Source organism: Plecotus auritus, assembly GCF_963455305.1.
Source record: "Plecotus auritus genome assembly, chromosome: 1".
Taxonomy (NCBI): domain Eukaryota; kingdom Metazoa; phylum Chordata; class Mammalia; order Chiroptera; family Vespertilionidae; genus Plecotus; species Plecotus auritus.
In genome coordinates, this window is record NC_137770.1 from 182,037,184 (window position 1) to 182,045,520 (window position 8,337).

The following is an 8,337-nucleotide window of genomic DNA, read 5'->3' on the forward strand; positions in this document are numbered from 1 at the left end:
TTTTATTTATTTATTTTTTATCTATGTTTGAAGCACAAAGATTCTTGAGAGCTGGAAGGGCGCCCCTAAGATGACCTAGTGCAGTAGATTTAAACTTTTCAGGGCCATTGACCCTGGAGAAGTTGATAAAACGTTGACACACTTCGTAAAAACAATACATATGCACATCAAATTATGCCTGCGGGTCTGGACAGGGAGTTTAAGAACCCTGAAACATATAGTTGGGTCTCCTAGGAAAACTAAATATGTCCTTTCTTCAAATATCTTGAAGCTGTTAAAAAAAACAAGCAAACAAAAACTAACCAAAAAAAAGGAAATTCCTTCCATTTGTAATTGATGAAATTTTACAATTAGTAATGTTTATTTTGGAAAAGTATATGTCTTTACTTTGTGGTCTCCTTGCTAAATCTTTAAGTGTTGAAACATTTTCTAAGAACGTAAATATATATTAAGCTAGTCCACAGTCTTTCAGGAGACTTAAATTCAGTCTTTTTGCCAATTCTATCTCCCAGGGAGATATCTAATGACTTCCAAATAATTTTTCCTCCCAATGCCTTTCCACTGCCTATCCTCCAGAATTAATTTCCTCCTTGTGTAAAATGTTGCCATCTTCCTAATGCATTGATAAACTCTCTCTAGAGAGCATCAAGTGTGTGATTTAAATAGTGTAATACAATTTCATTCTGACATAGCTTTTTTCCAACTTTCTTTTCTTTTAATATCTTTTTAAAATATACATATACTTTTATTGATTTCAGAGAGGAAGAGAGAAACACCAATGATGAGAGAGAATCATTGATCGGCTGCCTCCTGCATGCCCCCTACTGGGGATGGAACCCCGAAACTCAAGTGCCCTGACTGGAAATCCAACAGTGACCGCCAGGCTCAACCACTGAGCTACACCAGCTGGGCTTTTACAACTTTCTTCACATATATTTCTATTATTTATTTAATTCTTAGCCTACTATTTTTCTCTCAACTCCTCTCTTTTCTTAGGTTATTCCCATTAAATCTTTTTTATACTAGACATTTAATATAATCCTTGGAACTTATCAATAAGAAAATAAATTCAAATATGTAAATTCAAATTTATTTTATGCAGCTCCCACTTAGAAGCAGGTGGTGCTCCAGGGACTTATGAAGAGTCTGTGAAATGTGAGCACATTTTTACCATCAAAGAAATGTTAGGGGACCGGGGCCGTGGCGGGAGGTGCCGGAGAGGGGCGCGGAGGATGAGCCGGGACCCACCCCTGTGCCCACTGCAGCCTCGTGGCCCACAGTTCCTTTCAAGGTGCACAAAATCGTGCACTGGGCCCCTAGTATCTTTCTAAGGATCTATTGGACACAAACATTGATCCAGGGAATGTAGACATCTCTGTGTAGGGAAGACACAGAGATTCCATTTCAATTAACTTACCAAAAAAAGTAGGTAGGTTTTTAAAATTACAAGATATTTAAAAAAAAAAAATCCATGGGGTGGGGTGAGGAGGAGACGGCTGGGGAGAGGTCAAGGGGAGAAAAAGGAAACATATGTAATACTTTAAACAATAAAGAATTTTTTTTAAAAAAAAAATCCAGATCAGAGGAATAAAGAAATTTCTATAGGTTTTCATTTTTTGAAAAAGCATTCTGCTGGCTGATGTGGGTCAGTGGTTGAGTATCCTCCCGTGCATCTAGAGCTCACTGGTTCAATTCAGGTCAGGGCACATGTTAGAGTTGCAGGCTCAATCTCCAGTAGGGGGCGTGCAGGAGGCAGCCGATGGATATTTCCTTCTCCCTTTTCTCTCTCTCTCAAATAAATAAAAACATATTTTTTTAAAGAAGAAGAAAGAAAATAAAAAGCATTCTGGGTGGAAGGGAATCAGAGAGGGCACCATTAAGGAAACTGCATTTGAGTTGGGCCTTAGAAAGCAGGATTTCAATAGGCGGGAATGTGGAATCTCAGGTATACGCTATTAAACAATCCAAATTTACTGAGTACCCAGGGCATGCCACACACTGGTGTTTGAGATTCAGACCCTCTCCATTCCTTGAAATTCATAGGAAAAGAGACAAGATTTTTTTTTTAATTAGAACATTCTCTGAGAAGTAATCAACACATGACTATTGGATCACAGAAGAAAAGATTGTTCAACCTGGGAATGTCAGGGGAAAAATGCAGAATTGTCACATTTTATCAGGGTCCTGAAGGCTGTTCAGAGAACAGAGGGTAGTTAGAAAGAGAATAAGCTTTCTAAGTGGAGGGAACTGTGTGAAAAAAGCACAGCGTCTTAGGGAGAGCTGGTGGCTCAGTGCTGTTCCCAAGTCATGAGGATTCAGCAGATGAATCTCAGGCTAAGCAGCGTTCAGGAATGAACTTATCAGATAATCTAATGAAATAGGTTTTTCCTTGTAAGGCGTTGGGTAAGTATTAGAGATTTTTAAACCAAGGAGTTAAATGGTGCATTGGGATTTTTGGAAGATCATTTAGAAGTGCCTAGAGAGGAGAAATAGAAGCACAGAACTAATTAGGAGTCTTTCATGCAAAGACTAAAGATCTGAACCAAGACAGTGACAGGGCTACCTAGGATGTGCTGTTTATAATTGCAATAGGGATCACTAGGAAGGAGCTGTTGAGGACAAGAGGAGAGAGCAGCTCACTTTGGTGGCATGACAAGTTTGGGCAAAAGCACAATTTCTTTTTTATCCAATTGCAAACATAAATCATCTAAAAGTTCAAAGCATCTCAGGAGAGGACACAAGTCAGCAAGAGAAAGGACTCAGCGTGGATTTGCAGGCTTCTTTCCCATGAAGGGAAGACATTTGCTCAGTTCTGCTGGGCTCAATTTTGGGAATTCACACGAAGTGAAATGGAACCGACCTGGGAAACAAGGTAATGTGGTGAACTGGCTTCTGTGCTTTCCGCTTCCCATTTTCTCCAACTGTTTCTTCTCCATTGATGCCCTCATGCCCACATCTTCCCCTTTTGCCTCTACTTCTCTTGCAAAACTAAATAGGATCTGACAACCATTAATATTTTATTATAAATCAAGGTATACTATGTTAAGTAACATTCTAGACCATGCGCTTTTATTTTATTTTTAATATTTTTTTAAATATATTTTTATTGATTTTTCACAGAGAGGAAGGGAGAGGGATAGAGAGTTAGAAACATTGATGAGAGAGAAACATCAATCAGCTGCCTCCTGCACACCCCCTACTGGGGACGTGCCCGCAACCAAGGCACATGCCCTTGACCGGAATCGAACCTGGGACCCTTCAGTCCGCAGGCCGATGCTCTATCCACTGAGCAAAACCAGCTTCGGCTAGACCATGCGCTTTTAAATTATTTCTCTCTAAATTGGAATAAAAGATTGTCTCTTTTTTGAGATATTTTGGGAATGAAGTGAAAGAAATATAGCAATGGAAGAAAGAAATATTTTATTTTTTTCCTCCATTCATACCGCTGTGGTTGTTTTATAACCCACTGCAAATGCATTGACTCTACATACATAAAATGAAAGGTTAAACCTCTCAATAACTTGAGCATTTAAATCCTCACGTGTTAATATAAGAATGTATAACTATTGGTGAAATGTGTGGCTTCTCCAATAAAAGCCACATTTAGCGCATAATTACCGTGTGTTAGGCACACTACTAAGCATTTCACACATATTAACACATTGAAGTCTTCGAGTAGGTACGATTTTATACCCATTTCAGATCAGAAAACTGAGGCACAGGGAAGTCAGATAACATGCTCAAGGCCATGCTACAAAGTGGAAGAGACAGGATATGAACCCAGGCAATGTGGCGACAGCACCTCAGCCTTCGTCGGTATATTAAATGACTCCACAGAAGTGAGAACATTTTAAAGTATCTAATGAACAGACACTAGACAAAAAGACATAAAGATCTTGAATCTAAGATAATATATGAGCCTGGTCCTAGACAGAATGAAAAGTCAAAGTACGTGAGTCCTTTACATTTTGTTAAACAGTTTCCTAAGCTCTTGGAGATCTAGCCGTTGCTGGGGAAGCTGGTAATGCCAGGACCATGGGACAATGGGGTTTGTGGCTTTTAACATTTCCCTCCCTGGGTCAGCACTTAATGCCTTTGGCCGGGTCCTCTGCCACGCTGTGAACTTCCTGCAGATCCCTTCCCTGTCTTTTCCTATTCTCCTCAACCACATTATTTTTTAACACAACCACTTTTGCTGGCTAGAAATGGGTGCGTTTAGCTCAAAATCAGATTTTTTTTTTCATGCTGAATAGCAAATTGCATCATAAGGTAGGGAGATTCCCATTACAAACATTCAAGGAAAGGCAGTGATGGGATATTATGGAAAGGGTTGCCACGGTGGGTGGGAGGGCAAATCAAAAACCTCTAAGACCCTTTTCTACATGCTGGATCTATATTTAAGGTCATTAATGTGAATAATTTAAAATATTAATACAAATATCAACATAAATGTAATTAATGCATCATTCATATAAATGCTAATATTAATGTGGATATTAAATAACTTTAATATTAATAGGAATGACTCTGTTGCTAATAATTCACTCTGGTGCAAAACATGTCAGTGATTATCTCACAATTAAAATACACTTTGAAGTACTCCCAAGCTTATACCCTAAAACTTCTATTTTCTGCTATTTTCTTTATTTCAATTTGTAACAAACACTTGTGATTGCATATGGGGGAAAAAAAACACACAAATTCTAGTTATTCTAGTTACATAACCAATTAATTTTGTTCAATATGTAAGTTTAAGAAAAATAAAATTCCTCAATTGAAACAGAAACAAGCCATGAAAAAAAACCGGAAGTAGAAATGCTAAAACGATTTTACTTTCTTTAGCTGCCAGCGTTGTTCCAATTTTCACTAAAAGCAGACATAATAACCACCAACTTATATGCTGCAAAGTATCCAGATGATATAAATTAATCTTTTTGAAATTAAATTGGAATACAATGTTATTTCTTTTCAACTTTAAAATTTTATTTTCTAAATTTCTAAAGCCCAAGCATATTTTTTTTCTGAACCATCCTACTCCATACACCTACATAACTCCTCAAACTGAAAAATAGGAAAAAAGTTCTGCAACAAAATTTATAAAAAGTAATTCTTACATCTGTTTCTTTGGAGTCTCATGTTCCTGATGACTTTTTCCTTCTAAAATAATTTGCCAACCCTGGAACTTTTCAGTGTTTCCCTGACTCACAGTATATTTACAATGTGTGCCTCAGGAAGAAATATACAGCAACTATTTCCTTCTGTACTAGAAAAAAGAACAGAAAGTTAAAGAACAAAAACACATGAGTAAATCTATTAAGCTACCTGAGAAGAATGGTTTTGATTCTTATTAACTGAAAGCCTATTCTTTACATCATATGTTCTTAAATTTGAAAATTATTTTAAACTAGTGGAGAAAAAAAAATGAAACTTTGTCCCATGAATTTAGAGATTGTGCCACACATTTATTCAGAAAGATTTAACACTGTGTTAGTGTCAGAAATAATATTGTATATAACCATATTAACTCAAAGGTTACATTTTAGAAATTTCTTGTTGACATTCCAAATTTTAAGAATATCATATACATTGAAATGGTTTATGGGGAAGATATCCATACTAGAACATTGAAAGGTATATAGATTACCATACTACAAAATAGCTAAATTGATGATCTCTAGGACATACTGTAGAACAAAGCCACAAACCTCTTTGGCAATATTCAACAAATTCTGGAAGTTTCATGCTATTATGAATGAAAAGGAAAATAACTGAAGTCTAAGGAGGAAAAAAAGCAACAGAGAAAACAAGTCCTCCAAGTAACCAAACAAACAAAAAGAAATGGGAATGAGGAAGCAAAAGATCAAGGAGGAAATATGAGTAAATCACTCAAATATATCTAGATAGATTTTCTTTCTAGAAGAAAGAAAGAAGTCAGTTTTGACACATCGTTTTTGTGATTTGGTCACTAAGCACTCTTCATTCAATTGAGTTAGATATTTCCACAATAGGTCAGAATACATGAAATGTTTAAGATATGATTTTAACTCACCTGCTCAAAAATTTTTAAGTTTCTCATTTGTCTATGAACAAGTCCATGCATCCCAGTAGGATCTTCAGAGTGCAACACAATCTGGACTCAATATCCCCCTTCCAGCCAAATCTCTTGCCAAAAACTCCAACCTCACAGACTGCTGGCCAGATATCTTTATACCTCCCACAGTTTCTTCTGGCTAATATACCATCTGGACCCCTGACCACTATATCCTCATCATCTGGCACTCACCTTCTAGACCAGGGGTGGGCAAACTTTTTGACTCGAGGGCCACAATGGGTTCTTAAACTGGATCGGAGGGCCGGAACAAAAGCATGGATGGAGTGTTTGTGTGAACTAATATAAATTCAAAGTAAAGGAGCGGAGGGGAGAGCAAGAGAACTGGATAGAACACCCGGATCCGGCCCACGGGCCGTAGTTTGCCCAAGGCTATTCTAGACCCTAGTCACATGTCTTTTCATTCACAAAATAGGTTTTCATTTTGCCAGTCAAATTGGTCACTCCTCACACTTCCGCATTACCACTGTCATATTTTATACTTTTTAATATTCTTAATACATGGCACAGTATCTAAGACATAATAGATGTTCCATAGATCTTTGCTATTGAAAGAAGATAGAACAATAAAACTTCACAATTATGTTAAAATCATGAGGCTGGATTTTAGAACCATCTGTAGATTTCTAACTGTATTCGCCACTCAGAAGACGACTTTTGAACCAACAATTAACTCCCTACAAATGGGTTATATAGGCAGACAGATACATGGAGTTCTGTTTGGGATTTATTAAAAACAATTAAAATAGAAAAATGTTTTTTAAATTAAGGAAAAGGCCACACAATTTTATTTACTGTGCAGTCGGGGCAAACAATGGTCTAGCACAAAATGGCCAGGCCAACCTGAGCAGTAATTTGGGTCGGGTGTGGAATGGGCCCAGATGGTAGTAGTTCAGTCAGGCTTGGGGATTACTGACTCAGGGGTAAAATTACTTCATTCCTGGTTCAGGAATTCAAAGACTATTTTCTAAGACGGTTTGGACTGATATAATAAAAATATCAGACTGGGTGGCTTAAACAACAGAAACGTATTTCTCACAGTTCTAGAGGCCAGGAGTTGGAGATCAGGGTGCCAGCATGTCCAGTTCTGATAAGGGCCCCTCCCAAGTTTCAGATGACAGACTTCTCACTGTCCTTCTCATGGCAAAAGAAGAAAACTTTGGTCCCTTCTTCCCCAATAAGGGCAGTAATCCCATTCTTGAGAGCTCTACCCTCCCAAAGGCTCAATCTCACCATTAAGGGATAGAATTTCAACATCTGAATTGGGGGCGGGGGACATTTAGTTTATAACAACTATTACCTCTAAATGGTAAAAAACAGTCATCAAATCATATACTGCTGAGAATGTCATCAGACTTTCGAGCATTCCTATCTGAACATGCAGTGTTCCAAGTTGCCTTCTGATGCAAATGAAAGCTCCTTGAGGACACAAACATACAATTAGTAATCTGGCACCTGGTACATATTAAGGATTTGATAAACATATGAGGAATGAATGAATAGCCTAGCATGACAATGTATATCAATTTCATAGCATTACTGTTTCACCTACCAAGTGCTCTTATAGAAAAACTAGAGGCCTGGTGCATGAAATTAGTCATGAGGGGGTGTGTCCCTCAGCCCAGCCTGCACCCTCTCCAATCTGGGACCCCTTGAGGGATGTCCGACTGCTCACAATCCCTCTCACAATCCAGGACTGCTAGCTCCCAACTGCTTGCCTGCCTGCCTTCCTGATTGCCCCTAACCACTTCTGCCTGCCAGCCTGATCACCCCCTAACCACTCCCATGCCAGCCTGATTGATGCCTAACTGTCCCTGCCAGCCTGATTGCCCCTAACTGCCCTCCCCTGCAGGCTTGATTGCCCCCAACTGCCCTCCCTTGCAGGCCTGGTCCCTCCCAAATGCCCTCCCCTGCTGGCATCTTGTGGTGGCCATTTTGTGTCCACATGGGGGCAGGATCTTTGACCACATGGGGGCAGCCATCTTGTGTGTTGGAGTGATGGTCAATTTGCATATTACTCTTTTATTAGATAGGATAAAAATTGATTTTTCTCACACAAACTGCTATTATAGATCAAATGAAATAATATTTGGACTGAACTGAAATGCCAAGAACAATAATATGGTAAAAATAATGGATATAATTCATTCATTGCTTTTTAATGTACTAGGTATACATTTACTTTGTTATCTCATTTATTCCTTGATACTATTAATGCCATCATTTCA